Genomic DNA, 18342 nt, shown 5'->3' on the forward strand with positions numbered 1-18342 from the left:
AAATATTGAATTTAATTGATGAAAGGAGAAAATATAAAAATGCAGGAAATGAAGCAGGCAAAAGGGAATACAAACGTCTCCAAAATTAGATCGACAGGAAGTGCAAAATGGCTACGCAGGGATGGCTAGAGGACAAATGTAAGAATGTAGAGGGTTATCTCACTAGGAGTAAGATAGATACTGCCCACAGGAAAACTAAAGAGACCCTTGGAGAAAAGAGAGCCTCTTGTATAAATATCAAGAGCTCAGATGGAAACCCAGTTCTAAGCAAAGAAGGGAAAGCAGAAAGGTGGAAGGAGTATATAGAGGGCCCATACAAGGGCGATGTACTTGAGGACAATATTATGGAAATGGACGAGGATGTAGATGAAGATGAAATGGGAGATATGATACTGCGTGAAGAGTTTCACAGAGCACTGAAAGATCTAAGTCGAAACCAGGCCCCGGGAGTAGACAACATTCATTTAGAACTACTGACAGCCTTGGGAGAGCCAGTCCTGACAAAACTCTACCATCTGGTGAGCAAGACGTTTGAGACAGGCGAAATACCATCAGAATTCATGTAGAATATAATAATTCCAATCCCAAAGAATGCAGGTGTTGACAGATGTGAAAATTACCGAACCATCAGTTTAATAAGTCGCGGCTGCAAAATACTAACCCGGAGTCTTTACAGACGAATGGAAGAACTGGTAGAAGCCGACCTTGGGGAGGATCAGTTTGGATTCCGTAGAAATGTAGGAACACGTGAGGCAATACTGACCCTACAACTTAGAAAATAGATTAAGGAAAGGCAAACCTACGTTTCTAGCATTTGTAGACTTAGAGAAAGCTTTTGACAATGTTAACTGGAATACTCTCTTTCAAATTCTTAAGGTGGCAGGGGTAAAATACAGGGAGCGAGAGGCTATTTGCAGTTTGTAGAGAAACCAGATGGCAGTTATAAGAGTCGAGGGACGTGAAAGAGAATCAGTGGTTGGGAAGGGAGTTAGACAGGGTTGTAGCCTCTCACCGATGTTATTCAATCTGTATATGGAGCAAGCATTAAAGGAAACAAAAGATAAATTCAGAGTAGGTTTCAAAATCCATGGAGAAGAAATAAAAACTTTGAGGTTCGCCGATGACCTTGTAATTCTGTCAGAGACAGCAAAGGACTTGGAAGAGCAGCTGAGCGCAATGGACAGTGTCTTGAAAGGAGGATACAAGATGAACATCAACAAAAGCAAAACGAGGATAATGGAATGTTGTCGAATTAAGTCGGGTGATGCTGAGAGAATTAGATTAGGAGATGAGACTCTTAAAGTAGTGAAGGAGTTTTGCTATTTGGGGAGCAAAATAACTGATGATGGTCGAAGTAGAGACGATATAAAATGTAGACTGGCAATGACAAGGAAAGCGTTTCGGACGAAGAGAAATTTGTTAACATCGAGTACAGATTTAAGTGTCAGGAAGTCATTTCTGTAAGTATTTGTATTGAGTGTAGCCATGTATGGAAGTGAAACATGGGCAATAAATAGTTTGGACAAGAAGAGAATAGAAGGTTTCGAAATGTGGTGCTACAGAAGAATGCTGAAGATTAGATGGGTAGATCACATAATTAATGAGGAGGTACTGAATAGGATTGGGGAGAAGAGGAGTTTGTGGCACAACTTGACAAGAAGAAGGGACCGGTTGGTAGGACATGTTCTGAGGCATCAAGGGATCATAAATTTAGCATTGGAGTGCAGCGTGGAGGGTAAAAATCGTAGAGGGAGACCAAGAGATGAATACACTAAGCAGATTCAGAAGGATGTAGGTTGCAGTAAGTACTGGGAGATGAAGAATTTTGCACAAGATAGAGTAGCATGGAGAGCTGCATCAAACCAGTCTCAGGACTGAAGACAAAAACAACAACAACAACGCATTACTTAGAAAGGAAGTACTGATAGAACAACAGCGAGCAGAAAGGATAATAAGTAGTATTCAGGCACCTCCTCAAGGAGATAGCCATTTTAACTGTGCCGTCACAATAAATGTTTTCGCCCGTGATTCTTCATAAATAATCCATCGTAATTTGAGAACAGTGATGTTCATACCTAAAACACCAGAGAGAGAAATTACCCTTATTACCCATTGTCAAAGCAGTTGGGGGCTAAGAGGGAAGTTGAATATGGATCAATACTATTTTCCGATCATTTGCTCAGTCACATAAAATATCGGACAGGCAGCGAAGCAAGTTTCATGTCCAATCTAAAGTTATTTCTCCTGGACAAACCCTTCTATTCCACTAACGAAAGAATATATTGTTTTTAAGTGCAGTTGCATGAGAACGATAATATGTTTATCAATGTTAACACTATTCATAAACTGACTCGTTTTTTTAGTTGGCTCTAAGGAAAAGAAGTGTGTGGGGAGTTCTTCGTACCACTTGCAGTCAATGCGAAGGAAGCCATAGTAGAAGCTGACAGTGATTCCTGGGAACTAGTGTGGGCAGTTTTGCAGGTAAAATGTCGCTAGTCTTTCGCTCTGAAGCCACTTCGGCGACTTGCGCGGGGATTCGGATGAATTAATGATGATTAGGACACAACATCCAGAATCTGATCGGAGAAAACTCTCCTACCCAGCCGGGAATCGAACCGGGCCCTTAGGATTGACATTCTGTCGCGCTGGCCACTCAGCTACTAGGAGCCGTTCTGCAGGTGGTGATAGCTAATATAGTCGTGACTTGGACTAATATATTGTATTTCGTGTAGTATTCGTATGACTCTTTGTGCTGTGGTTGGAGAGATTGGGTCAGTTTGTGATTGGTGGTGTAAGTAATGGAGACTGAGCAAAGGATAGGACACAGACGTCAATTTGTTTACGAACTGTTGGAAACAAGGAGTAATAAAAATGACGATTATTGTCAAGCACAGTAAATCTAACTGACATGTAGGATGCAAAGTGCTTAGCTTTACTTCGTGTGTTAAGAAATGCATGATTATTGTGTGAGATTGGGTAATAGGGAGTGGGATTGATACCAGCACGGCAGTGGGTGGCTTTCCAGTACTTAAAGGAGTTTGTGGGTACCGTCGTATATGGCACTATCTCCGGCATTTCTTTGCGTCTAGTAGCTTTCTGATAAGGGTCTGTATTTGATGGTGGCTTGTGTGAACGTCTCAGTCACCAATCTGATGAAAGGGACACTTCTACGTACAGGAGTCATGGAGGTGGAGTAGAGTGTGTGTAGAAAAGATTCCGAGTTCCGACCACAGGACTGGAATGCGTACACCTCCAACGCTCCAGACAGCTCCTCCAGTTGGCTCTTAGCTGCTTTCGCCGACAGTCTCCACAGCGACAGAAGAAGCATACCGACGAGTGAAGTACAACACTACTCTCAAAGTTCTATGGAAACAAATATAGTTTAATGGACTGTATTAAACTTTCTCAAGCCTGTCTCTTCCAGTAATACACCATCACGCAACTAGCTACTTGCCTCCACGACTAGATTTGATGCTTCTCCTCTCTTAGCTTGCGTACACTCATAGAACGGCAACACTCCCCAACAAAATGTAGCCTAGAAAATCAGTTACTGGTTCTCTGTTTTATGTACTGCAGGAAATTACATATGCAAGTCTGCAGGCTTTCGTGTTCGTGGTCATTTAAGGGAAAATTCTCTAGTTTCTAAGGCCACGCCTTGATCCTCTTCAGTTCCTTCTTAAACAATCAATTTTTCGACCCTCCTGCTCGGATCTTCTTCAGGATCTTCTGGTGTTGCAAAAGAAGATCGCTGCTGTAATTGCACGAGCTTAGCCAGATAGCTTCGATGCTGTAAAACGGACCACTTACTGGTAATACGCTGACCCACATTATCGCCACGCTGCTCACTAGGCATTGCTGTCTACCTGCTGGTCAGCGCCCAGATGATTATCGTGAGCAGAGCCACACGTGGCTTTTGCAGCCGCAGTAGCACAAAAACCCGTTTTGGCGCGAATAAATACTGGCAATCTGGCCAAGCAGGGCATGCATCGGAGCAGTGAGTCATCACATAGTCTGCATCGGAGTGTTGGCCTCTGCTGTGAGGTCACCGCCGCTCTGTCCTCAAACTGACAGTACCATCTGCCTAGGGAGAGAGCCTCGACTTGATGTGCCGAGGTTCGAACTGAGGCCCTCCCAGCCCGTGAGCCACTCGGGTGGTCGCCAGTGCCAGTGACCGCCTGTCAGCTGCAGGTCTGCGGTTTGGTCGCTTTAAGTCTGCCCATCACTTGCCATAGGTGAGGGGGACTCTCGATCCCACATCCAGTGGGACCATTGTTTATTTAAGGTCTAGCAACGCCTGGGCCACTCCAGACAAAGAAGCGGCTAAGTCTTACTACAAAGCATCGCCGTTGGGGTCCATGGATCGAGGCCTGCTGTCCAGTATAACTTGATGGGGCTTAGCTACACTACGAAGTGCTGGGTGTTGTATAAGTGTTATACAGCTTCCAAGTAGCCATTCAAATACACCATCCCCAATCAGAGCATACCCACACTGTCTACACAACGGAGGACTCTAAACGTTGATTGTGTTAGAAGAAACTGAAGAGGAACATGACATAACCTAAGAAAATACAAGAATTTACTTTTAAGAAATAATTTGGTTCATCACAAAGCGTCAGCTACTTTCGCCTTTACAAATACAGTACAAAAACGGCACCTCCACCAAATAGAGCATGCGACTTCAGCACCATGTGAGGGCGATTGGGCAATCACTCAATTTCACAAGCTCAAAATGGCTCCTCGAAATTATTTAACATCAGACCATTACAGCCTCTCAGACTCAGGAGTAGAATGTAGGCATTTCCTGTTCCTGTTGATAGCGCTTCTCTAGTAGGTGCGGACTTCGTCAGCACTTACAGCAGTTCCTCTCTAATGGCTGCTGCATAGTGCCGGCCATCATTGGAAACCAAAGGCCTCTGATGACCTTCCTTCGAACACAGGAAACCAGTACTCGTGCACACAGCAGCTGCAGTACTAGCAAACATGCGTCGCCAGGAAATTACACTACTGGCCATTAAAATTGTTAAACCACGAAAATGACGTGCTACAAACAGGAAGAAATTGCAGTGATATGCAAATGATTAGCTTTCCAGAGCATTCACACGAGGCTGGCGCCGGTGGTGACACCTACAACGTGCTGACATGAGGAAAGTCTCCAACCGATTTCTCATACACAAACAGCAGTTGACCAGCGTTGCATGGTGAAACGTTGTTGTGATGCCTCGTGTGAGGAGGAGAAATGCGCACCATCACGTTTCCAACTGTGATAAAGATCGGATTCGAGCCTATCGCGATTGCGGTTTATCGTATCGCGACATTGCTGCTCGCGTTGGTCGAGATCCAATGACTGTTAGCAGAATATGGAATCGGTGGGTTCAGGAGGGTAATACGAAACGCCGTGCTGGATCCCAAAGGCCTCGTATCACTAGCAGTCGAGGTGACAGGCATCTTATCCCCATGGTTGTAACGGATCGTACAGCCACGTCTCGATCCCTGAGTCAACAGAAGGGGACGTTTGCAAGACAACAACCATCTGCACGAACAGTTCGACGACGTTAGCAGGAGCATGGACTATCGGCTCGGAGACCATGGCTGCGGTTGCCCTTGACGCTGCATCACAGACAAGAGCGCCTGCTGTGGTGTACTCAACCCCGAACCTGGCTGCACAAATGGCAAAACGTAATTTTTTGGGTGAATCCAGGTTCTGTGTACAGCATCATGATGGTCGCATCCGTGTTTGGCGATATCGCGGTGAACGCGCATTGAAAGCGTGTATTTGTCATCGCCAAACTGGCGTATGACCCGGCGAGATGGTATGGGGTGCCACTGGTTACACGTCTCGGTCACCTCTTGTTCGCATTGACGGCACTTTGAACAGTGGACGTTACATTTCAGATGTGTTACGACCCGTGCCTCTACCCTTTGATCGATCCCTGCGAAACCCTACATTTCAGCAGGATAATGCACGACCGCGTGTTGCAGGTCGTGTACGGGCCTTTCTGGACGCAGAAAATATTCGACTGCTGCCCCGACCAGCACATTCTCCAGATCTCTCACCAATTGAAAACGTCTGGTCAATGGTATCCGAGCAACTGGCTCGTCACAAAACGCCAGTCACTAGTCTTGATGAAGTGTGGTATCGTGTTGAAGGTGCATGGGCAGCTGTACCTGTACATCCATCCAAGCTCTGTTTGACTCAACGCCGAGGCGCCTCAAGGCCGTTATTACGTCCAGAGGTGGTCGTTCTGGGTACTGATTCCTCAGGATCTACGCACCCAAATTACGTGAAAATGTAATCACATGTCTGTTCTAGTATAATGTATGTGACCAACGAACACCCGTTTATCATCTACATTTCTTCTTGGTGTAGCAATTTTGATGGCCTGTAGAGTATATGTTACGAGTTTCATGTAGAAGATGAAGTGACGCTAACAGGATTTATGTCTTCAAGCAGGAAGGTTTTGGTGCGAAGCAAATCCAACTGTTTCATTATTTTTTACCGGTGAGTCAGAACGTTTTGATACCCAGTACTTGTGTCGACTTTGGGACTGTTGCAGATTAGCGGTGACGATGAAGATGGCTGCGGCAGTGGCCAGCAGGTGAGGAGACACCTGTCCGCCACTAAGCCGTGGGCAGCGAGCAGAAGGCCTGGGCCAGCCGGGGGCAGGGGGGGGGGGGGGGGGGCCGGCGGTCGCCGCTGACAGTAATCCCGCAGCCTCCGGGCCGGCGCTGTGGCGATAAGGGAAGACATCCCTGCGCCTCCGCCTGCGGCCCGCCGGAAGGAAGGCAGCCGCCGGCCTCGTAAGAGTTTACGAGCGGGCCCGGGGCTTTACTGGCCGTTATCGCCCGCACCGCGCTACACAGCGCCCACAAAGCATCTTCCGAGCTGCCGCCCACAAGACGCCCAGATAAATAATTTCGCGAAAGGCACAGAAAGGAAAAAAAAATGAAATGGGAGTGAGATTGCGCAGGACACCTTGTCGTGGAAAATTGGCCACCACGGTGGGTCAGGTCCGAGCGGGTTCGCCTTCTCCTCGGTCAAGCTGGAACTATTTCAGTCCTGACGCGGTCGCCATGTCGCTGATCCCCACCGTTAAATCGCTAAGAACGGCGCAGAAAAGTGTTCTCGGTAAATGGAAAAGAGAACGGCTGACGCCGATCTACAATAAAGACAGCAAAGCTGGTCGTAAGAACTACCGCTATGTTCCATTCACCTCTATTTGTAGAATTCGATTCAATAGACTCAGAGGCTATACACATACAGACTGATATAAATTTTTGAATCCTGCTTGGCGATATAGGTAGAAATAAATCAAAAATATTTCCAGTACCCCCAGTTCTGATCAGAATATCCAGGAGGCTTCACTTGCCTCTAATTCAAATGGCATAAATGGTAGTCCCGTATCATTTATTCACAATTGGGGACCATTCTGTCCCATTTATTTACAACTGCTGGTCCTCCTGCCCTACTAACAGTTCGAATGGTAACTGGCTGAAGAGAGCTGCTACCATATGTAAGTAGGCTGTTTAGGTTTTTATGTTGGTAACGCCACGTAGCGCTCTGTATGAAAATCACTGACTGTACTGTGTGCAGTCTGTGGTTGGTTTCCATTGTTGGAATTTTTGCTGCTGTAGTCTTGGGCATTTGGATGTGAACAGCGCGTAGCGTTGTGCAGTTGGAGGTGAGCCGCCAGCAGTGGTGGATGTGGAGAGAGAGAGATGCCAGAGTTTTGAGAACGGACGATCTGGATGTGTGTCCGCCAGAAAAAGGAAATTTGTAAAAATGATGACTTGGGAACATTATTAAGGTAAATACATTGTTTATTCTCTACCAAAATCTTTCATTTGCTAACGACGCCTATCAGTAGGTAGTGTCTTCAGAAGTTAGAATATTTTATTTAGCTGGCAGTATTGGCGCTCGCTGTATTGCAGTAGATCGAGTAACAAAGATTTTTGTGACGTATGTGATTCATGAAATGTATGGATTATTGTTAGTCAGGACCACTCTTTTGTAGGGATTATTGAAAGTCAGATAGCGTTGCGCTAAAAATATTGTGTGTCAGTGCAGTGATGATCAGAATAAGCAAAGAGAAAAGTGTCTGAGTACGTTGAGTTTTGCTCAGCTGTTTGAAAATCTAATAACATAAGAGTTTTTCCAGCACTGTCATTTTTTGCATTCAAACGGAAAGTATCACATATAATGCGACGGGTCTAAAGCAGTCTGCACTACCCCTAGCAGTAGAGAATGAGAAAAAGAAAGAAAGAAAAAAGAATTGATTGCAGATCCGAAATTCCGGAATTTTACGCTTGCACATTCTTGGGATTTTTATCTATCACTCATCCTTCCTTTCGCCCATACAACTATCCAAAGTTGTGCTATGCTTCAGAGTCCAATTTGTACTTTAGATCCCATATTACACGGTCCAGCCAATTAATGTGACCATCGTCTACGTTTGACTTCAACGTGCCCTAATCACTCTCAGACTGCAGGTGGCAGCACTAGCAGTGGAGTGTATATACAGTGCGGGGGGGAGGGGGGTGGGGGAGGTGCGGGAAACAGTGCAGTCGTTGTCATAATGCAGAAACTAAGTAGGCTGTTTAGGTTTTTTTATTGGTAACGCCACCTCTGTATAAAAATCACTGGCTGTGCTGTGTGCAGTCTGTGTCTAGTTTGCATTGTTGTCTGCCATTGTAGTGTTGGGCAGCGGCAGCTGGATGTGAACAGCACGTAGCGTTGCGCAGTTGGAGGTGAGCCGCCACCAGTGGTGGATGTGGGGAGAGAGATGGCGGAGTTTTGTAATTTGTCATGAACTGCTATATATATTATGACTATTGAGGTAAATGCATTGGTTGTTCTCTACCAAAATCTTTCATTTGCTAACTATGCCTATCAGTAGTTAGTGCCTTCAGTACTTTGAATCTTTTATTTAGCTGGCAGTAGTGGCGCTCGCTGTATTGCAGCAGTTCGAGTAATGAAGATTTTTGTGAGGTAAGTGATTTCTGAAAGGTATAGTTTAATGTTAGTCAGGGCCATTCTTTTGTAGGGATTTTCGTAAGTCAGATTGCGTTGCGCTAAAAATATTGTATGTCAGTTTAAGCACAGTCTTGTATAAATTGTTCAAAAGGGGACGTTTCATACGATTTTGAGATTTGACTGAGGTGTTACGATGTTATTATTACGATGACTATGTGCATTATGCTGTTGCGGTATGTTTATGATCAGTAAGCTGATGCTATATGAGTTATTTGATTATGTTACATATCTGTTATGATGAAATACTGAAGAAGTGTCGATGAATAAGGTAAGGAATAATGAGTAGTGTTTAGGGACTCTGATTTGTGGAAAAGGATGTTGGAAACCAAGAATCGTACTTTAAGAGTTATAAAATGTGTGTAAATGCGTGAATGTATCACAATGCTGGCGAAAATTTTTTGGACGCTGTTATATTTACAGGATTTTGTAACCCAAATTCTTGACCTGTGATATATTTTTATATGAGACTGCCACTGTAGCGGAAACTGGTGTCGTAAATATTTCGGTAAGACAGTTAAGTGACCTTCACATAATGTGTCGTGGACGCCCAGCTGTGCCACCCGCCTCGAGAAAAAGCCATTAGGCGGAGAAAAAAAGAGAGAGACCATTAACCTCGCTATTGACATTCCTTTGTAGAAAGCATCGCAAATACGACATGCTCATTACTTGGAAACATATCGTACTTTGTGCTACTTACTGATATGCTTATGAATTGATGGGAAATATTCGTACATCTGCACACCTGATTATGACAAGTGTCTTTCTACGAGAATTGAGAGAATTTCTACTAACTTATGAAATGCTTCATGACTACTGAATGATGTTCTTATGCTTTACTTTGTACATAGTTGCTTATTTCATTTGATATCTAGTTTCTAGCTGCACTGCAGCATTGGTTAAAATAAAATTTTTTAGATGTACTAATATAAGTATTTTCTGTCTACAGATCGAGTAAATAATAATTTTTTTCAAAAAAATGAGGGAGCACAAAAAGACATTTACCTTCACAGGAACTGCATTCATAATTTTCTTTTCAACTACTTGGTAATATCTTTTGTAGAATTAGTTTTGTGGTGCACCACTTTAATGACATAGATACTAAGATGTGAACAGACATTTCCCTTATCTGTGTTGTTGTCTTTAGTGTACTATTTTTTCTGCTTGAGCTTTGTCATGTTTAGGTTTATAGCATTTGCTGCTGCTGCTTGCCAGGCATAGTGTTGCTGAATTTGACTTTGTATTACTGGGTTAAGCCAGTTTTACTTCTGATTTATTTTTATTGTTTGCTGCACATTGCCTTATATTAGTTGTAATATTGCAATTGCTCTGATAATTTATGCTGCTTGCTTTGGCATTTGTATTTTTTTATCATTGCTGTTTGTGTTAATTTTTTTGTGCTGCTGCATTGCCTCGTCCCTTAGTTTAGCATCTGAGCTCAGTAGATTTAAGTTAGCTTAAGAGGGGGTAGACTATATAAGAAACTAACTATGATGAATTGGAAGAAATGCATTTAGAAGCTATAAGAAAATGGTTTGGCAAAAAAAAAAGTATTTTGAAAGAGGATATGAACCAAAAAAGTAGGGTTTAGGGACAACAGGTTTAGGTAGGATTTTCTTGGAAATAAATGATGAGGTAAGATAATGGAAAATAAATAATGAGGTAAGAAATGTGTGAACATATAAATACAGAAAGCATGCTTGGATAGAATTTTTTGGTGGAAACAAATATTGAAATAAGAGGAAAGATATATGGAATGAAGTTCTGGGTTGGACTGCAGTACCAAATGTTACACTGAAAACAAACCCTGTCCTTTCCTTTTGTGTTATCCCACTACGTGTTTGTGTACCCTTGTGTATTTGTTTTCTTCCTGTCTCTGTGTACTGTTTCATAGAAATTTTTTTTCTTCTAATACTAAGCTACATTCACTATGATGAGGAATACTGTTATCCTCAAATATAATTTGCATTAATAATATGTTATTTACTTCGTAAAGATGTTTAGACATTATTTATTCCATTTTGTTTTAATGTTCATGTGTGAAGTTGATGTTTCAAAAATTATTCTGATCTTTTATGTATGTACTCATGTCATAATTCCTGTAACACAGAGGTATATATTATTTCGATTCTTTTGTAAAGCCTGTACTACAAATGTTATCTGTATTATTATGTTTTAATGATGTTTTCTGTATCTTTGTTATTGTATTCTTATGTTATAAACTTGTAATTGACACCAGTTCATTATATTATTAACTTGTAAGTTACATTTCACTGCACACGTTTCTGTTGGTCATAGTATATGGACAATATGTGAGAAGTAGGGACTGTTAGTGTTTGCACGTGTGTTAATAATTCTGCAAGGGACTGGATAACAGCATTGCTGGTTCTAAGGACAATTCCAAAAACTTTGTGAGTGCACAAGTGGTGGTTATGGACTTGCTACATTATCCACAAGACTCTTCAATGGTGATTGTGCACCTGCACAGTCACAACAGATGGCTGCTGGCCATCTCTACAAGGACTACAGTGGGTCTGCATCTTTGATGACCCACCAACACCATTATTTCTACAAGGACTACGGTGGGTCTACACCCTTGCTGACTCACCAATACCATTATTTCTACAAGGACTACAGTGGGTCTGCACCTCTGGTGGCCCACCAATACCATACTCTCTACCAGGACTACAGTGGGTCTGCTCTGTGATGACCTACCGACCAATATTCTTCAAAACGTCGAATGACTCTGCTGTGGGTTTGCTCTATTGTGGACCAATACCTGTCTACATGTCAAGAGTCAGCACTGTCTTTCCATTGGAAGGACAACGCTACTTCTTCAAGATTGCATGGAAATCCACTACTTCCGTGTGCATCTTCTTTTACTGCTCAGACTTTGAGAAAAACACTGCAATTTTACTGTGATGAATGATCAGGACTGTCTTCATGGACTGTGAGAAAATTTTAGCTTTTGACCAACATTGTATCAATAAGTGTGTGCATTTGATTTCTTTGTTATTGTAATTACGATTATGAAAATTTTTAACAAATATGTATTGGCCACTGCCCAAAACAATTTGAAAATTTTTTTGTGGGGAGCATGGGGGCTATGTAAGTAGGCTGTTTAGGTTTTTTTATTGGTAACGCCACCTCTGGAGGTGAGCCGCCAGCAGTGGTGGATGTGGGGAGAGAGATGGCGGAGTTTTGTAATTTGTCGTGAACTGCTATATATATTATGACTATTAATGTAAATACATTGTTTGTTCTCTATTAATATCTTTCATTTGCTAACTATCCCTATCAGTAGTTAGTGCCTTCTGTAGTTTGAATCTTTTATTTAGCTGGCAGTAGTGGCACTCGCTGTATTGCAGTAGTTCGAGTAATGAAGATTTTTGTGAGGTAAGTGATTTCTGAAAGGTATAGTTTAATGTTAGTCAGGGCCATTCTCTTGTAGGGATTTTTGAAAGTCAGATTGCGTTGCGCTAAAAAAAAAATTGTATGTCAGTTTAAGGACAGTCGTGTATAATTGTTCTAAGGGGACGTTTCAACTGAAGAGGAATGAGAGCTGGATTTCGGGCCAAGGGTGCAAGCATTTCCGAAACGGCTGAGTTTCAAACTGGTTCAAATGGCTCTAAGCGCTATGGGACCTAACATCTGAGGTCATCAGTCCCCTAGACTTAGGACTACTTAAACCTAACTACCCTAAGGACATCAAAGTGGCTTCAAAAGGTTCAAATGGCTCTAAGCACTATGGGACTCGACTTCTGAGGCCATTAGTCCCCTAGAACTTAGAACTAGTTAAACCTAACTAACCTAAGGACATCATAAACATCCATGCCCGAGGCAGGATTCGAACCTGCGACCGTAGCGGTCTTGCGGTTCCAGACTGCAGCGCCTTTAACCACACGGCCACTTCGGCCGGCTCCTAAGGACATCACACACATCCATGTCCGAGACAGGATGCAAACCTGCGACAGTAGCAGCCGCGTGGTTCCGGACTAAAGCGCCTAGAACCGCTCGCTCACAACGGCCGGCCGGCTGAGTTTGTACGGAGTTCTCGTCCCACCATGGTTAAAGTATAACGTGCATAGCAAAATTGTGCTATCTAAAACTGGCGCCATGATAACTGTGGTGCACCACAGGCCATAGATGACAGGGGTGAACCGCTGGCTGCAGAGGTTTGTACAGGTGAATAGAAGTGCAACTGTTCAACAACTCACCACGTGGATGAACCTAGAGGCCACCTAAAATGCGTCTTCAATGACCATTCAGCGAACACTGCTTAGTGTGGGCCTCTGCAGCATGAGCCTGTTCATGTACTCATGCTGACTGCCGTTCATTTGCGTCGAAGGCTGGAATTTGCACGCCAGTACCGCAACATAACGTCCTTTGGATGGCGGAAGGCGTCCTTTGCAGATGAATCGCACTTTATGCTTCATCGGGCGTGAAACATCTGAAAGCAAATACCCAACAATAATCGTCTGAAGTGTCCTGGCCGGAGGAGGGAGCCTTATGGTCTGGGGAATGTTTTCGTGGCACACCCTGTGCGATCTCGTCATTCTGCAAGGCACAACGAAACAACACAAGAATGCATGTATCCGTGAGGACAATATCCACCCTACACGTTGTTCGTATTTCCTCGGCCCGAAAGTATCTACCTGCCAAACGATGCAACATGTCACATTTTACTCGCAGTATATGTGCACGGTTCGAAGAGCACCGGATGAGTTTACAGTACTCCCCCGGCCCCCAAACTCCACGGATTAAAACCCAATCGAGTATCTATGGGACCACATCGATCCGGCTGCTCGTGCCACCGTTCCTCAACCGAGAAACCTACGCTGCTGGCCAAGGCACGGAAGTCAGCACGGGTCCACATCCCCATCGGTAGCTTCCGGAATCTCAAGGACTCTATTCCTGCACGTTGCACAGCTGTCCGCGATTCAAAGGATGATTACTTTTCACGTTGTAGGCAGCCTCACATGTTTCTACTCACAAAGCAAATGACTTTCTTCATGAACACCATTGTGGGTTCCAAAAATAATGAATCAGTGACACAAAACTCTTTCTTTGTGTAAGATATTCTTAAAAGTTCAATACGTAGAAGCAACCAGGATGTTTCGGTGGTTTTACACTTTTGAAAAGTTTTTGAATAAGCACCCTACCGACATCTACAAGGGAAAACAGGTCCGAATGGGATATCTAGCCAGACTGATCCTATGTTTAAAATATATTGTCAGCCGGGCCATTACATGCTGTCCTCAATGGCGGGCTATCCACTGACACAGATTTAATGCATGACCTGTCCGAAGGAAGTATAGTGGGACTATTATATTCAAGTTAACGACTTCACTGATCATATACGTTATAAAGTCGAACTTTAAGTAGATAAATCAGCTAGCTATAAAAAAATTACAGAATCATTCAGCTTTTTACTGACAAAATAGAAATCAGTGCAAAATTGACAACTTACTCTTATAAATAATCGAAATGAAATCCTGGTATATGTCAGCAATGATAATGAATTTCACGACTAATGACGTGTAGATTGATTAAGATGTTCTTAATTAAATTCTTTCAGGCAATATTTTTCAGTTCCTTGCTATAATCAGATCTAGCTATCTAACTCTCCGAATATGGTTCATTGTTACTATACATTAAATATTTTACCAAAGCAAGGTGTCTTGTCGGCCCCCGTCATCTGAACTTCTTAGTTTAAATCTACAGCTGGCAAGAGAAAATACGTGAAGCTGTAGAATAGTGAAAGTAGTAACTCCTCTATATGGCACTATTCGTAAAATTCGCTGTTAAGAAATGTGCAGTTGAGAGGTTGCATACCCTCTTTTGCATGTCACCTCTCATTTTCATCAATTTTATTAATGTTCTATTTCATTGCACGGTAGTAACAGACCGAATAAGGTTATTGTAATGAGAGTATTTGTACTGAGAGCTCAAAAAATACTTTTCACTTGATTCCTGTACATGTTGGGTTAGTTCCCTGGGTGGCGAGTGCGAGGCCAACATCGGAGGACGCGGCACACTGCGTTTCCGGTTGAGGGCTGCACATCCCTGAATTCTGAGGGGTTTGTACAATAGGCTTAAGCGCCTGGCAGAACGACTGACGTCGGTCGAGTTTCGCCTATGTATGCAGGACAAAACGACCTGTGAGACGTCTGAGTGCCACCGCAGTTTATGTGTTTACCGTTCCGGCGCGTCCAGTACGAAGATTCCTGGCACTGACTGACTGCATTGTCATCTTGATTCTGAGAATACTTGTGGACCGTGCCCTCCTGGGTGTGACTGTCTGGCACCGGATGGCTGGTGGTCTAGGCAGGTTGTTTCCGTAGCCAGTCAAACGGCAGGTTCAGCGCCGTTAGCTGAAAGCAGAGGCTTCATTAGTCAACTGAAACTGAGGCTAGTTGACGTCATAATCCCTGGTCGAAATTGGAGGGAACGGTCGCTATTGGCGCGAATGATGTTCTGAGACAGTGTGGGGGATTTTGGAATCAGAACTGAATGCTAATTCGCGGTTTCCGAGGTGGGTAGGGAGTAGAGCAATGATGGCTTCTCTCTTGCGTTGCGCGTTCAGTAAATTCGGGATCAGATTTTCGTCGGAGTCGGACGGTCTTGCGATTTGGTCGCTCGTTTTCGGCAGAACTTATAATTCTCGGACAGCCTTCGAGGCCAGAGGTTGACACAGAGTTGCTGCACGGCAGAAGTCGGCGCCTACATCATCAGGACGCTGCCTACCGACGACGTGCTGCAGATTTCAGTACTGGTACAGTATTTTGCGGCTCCGGCATTGTAGGACCTTATCAATTTTATACTGAATCCTTCAGCAGCACGCGAGCTCGCTTTGCTACTAGTCCACTTTGCTTGTTTCTCCATGTGATCTCATTTGAGCTCTGACTACTAATTGCGATACTGCTGTATAGTCGGAAGGTTAATATTTGATTCATTAGGACCTCCAGTCATTATCGTCAAGCTATTGCATTACGGAGAGTAGGAGCCCTTGTTCTCGAGCCAACTCCTGTTCTCATAATAGTTTAGTATACCCTATCCTTTAACCTACTGTTTGTGTCGACAATCATGTGCATTTATGTTCTGATGTATAATAAATATCATTGTAATAATTAATCCGCATATCATTTCGTAGATATATGCAGAATCCCATTTCCTGATGTTTATTACGATAAAGTTCTCTGTTTTGAGTAGATTACAATTTTTATTAAATTATTGTGAGTGTGCATTCCTTATTTTACCAACTAGCAGAGTCTACCATCATTTCCTTCCACTACCGTTGTATGCATAATTAATAAGCCAGTAGATAAGGAGGGGGTCGAGTGCATGTCTCGTTCTCATGCAAATTCGTCAGAATTAAAGAGGTAGAAACTCCTCTCCATCCCAGCACCTCGCATAATTCTGTCTAGTGATATAAACATTTTGAAACGCTACCACATAGCGGGACCTTTGGTATGATGACATATTACGTATTTATAGATACAGTTTCAAAATTTTGAAACGGAGATGGTAATGAAGGAACATTGAGCCAGATCGCTGGTCGATCATCAGCGATCGGCTTGTTATCTCTGGCGCGTCCCCGGGCATGAGCATCTTGGCGTATTCGCCTGGGGCGCGCGGTACGCAGTCGGTTTGGGGCGGCCGGTGAGACTGGCGGAGTTGTGGCTCGGGCGTAAGCACATGTGTGATGTCTGTTACGCTGGGGCTGTTTGCTAATCGTCAAACTCCTGCGGTAGTTACTGGTTGCCTGGAGGAAATTTCATATAAACTGTGCCAAGCTTCGCAGTGAGAGGGGATTCCGGAGTTGGTATGGCCTAGATGTTCGTACAAATTGAGGTGCCTGTGTGAGAAGCACGGCGTGGGCCTGTCGGTTGCTTCGTCCTTCTGGCAGCCACCGCAAGCGGATGTTTGGCCGGAACGTCTACAGTTTGTGGTGAGCATAGTGTGAACAAGTTCTCGTAGGATGTGCTCCCAGCCTGACTCTTAGCCTGTGTTATTTGTGGGTGCCAACCCCTTGTCTGTTACTGCTTCCGGATGTCCTGTAAGATTTCACAGCAAAACTGTGTTTTTGTGGCATTCTGTGTTTCTGGCTCAGCCTCCACCTAGAAAGGGGAAAGATTTGAAATTCCTTAATGCTGTAATTTAAACATATTAAAAAATGTTCTTTCAGGACACTGCAGTTGTTAATCGTCAAATAAAGTGTATTTAATGTCTTGCTGTTTTCTGGAGCACGCAGCTGTGTTATTGAACCCATTTTGAAGTGTTCTATGGGGTGAATGACTGCTCCGCACTTCAGTGTATTCTTTTGAGTAGTATTGTAAGGTTTTTTTGGATATTTGTCAGTGGGATGTATTGATTCAATTTTGTCTGTCTCTTTCTTTAGAATTACGGTGAATTGTTTAGTTTAACTGGTTATTGGCTTAACTCGCGCTTCAGGCACTAAATCAGCTGATATTGAAATTGTTTTTTTTTTAAATTCCTGTTTAATGTCAGACAGATTCAAATGTAACTTCATTTATGTTATTTGAAATAAATGTGTTGGATTGACCTTAATGAATTATGTGCAATCGAAGTAAGGGACCCAGTCCTTCATTAGTGCTTAACAGTGGCGTGTGATTCGGGTTGTGAGCCCCGTGTTCGGACCAAACATATCGCACATTCAGCGGTAAGTGGCCGTTGGTTCCATGCCGGGATGATTTTGCACAATGGCCGCTCGTGAGAGCGAAGTTGGTAACTTCTGCAATATATGACACTTGTTCTGCTTTTTGGTATTGACAAATTCAAGATGGCACCCGAATCTCACTCAATCACTGGTGTAGCCAATGTGCGAATGAGGTACAGGCGCCGTCTCGGAACGATTAAGGCGGAGACAAAACGAATCATTGATAACAACAGAGTCACCTTCATCGTTATTGTCTTAATGATTTAGCAACACTGCCACATTACACTACCTTACACAGTCAATGGAAGCGTCGTCGGAACTACACAAACATTCTTTTGGACAGTCATTCGAGTCTTCATTGTCTAAATAATAATTGCCAAAATCATCCGAAAACTTTCAGATTCACCCGTATCCTTCCGTTTTCTAGGTACGGCTACCTCCAAGTGACGTAGATGGGCAGTGTTAGGCAGCAGATGTGACGTACGATCACCTTCGAAAACGATGATCCTCTCATTGGCAAGTGAGTAAGTTGAATCTCAGCTTCAACCCGAATTAGTTCCCTACGTTTTCGTGACGATTCGTGAAAATTCCTCACGCGTATGCTGAAATTTATGCATCGCTGAGATCATCTGTC

Source organism: Schistocerca americana, chromosome 6, assembly GCF_021461395.2.
Source record: "Schistocerca americana isolate TAMUIC-IGC-003095 chromosome 6, iqSchAmer2.1, whole genome shotgun sequence".
Lineage (NCBI taxonomy): Eukaryota > Metazoa > Arthropoda > Insecta > Orthoptera > Acrididae > Schistocerca > Schistocerca americana.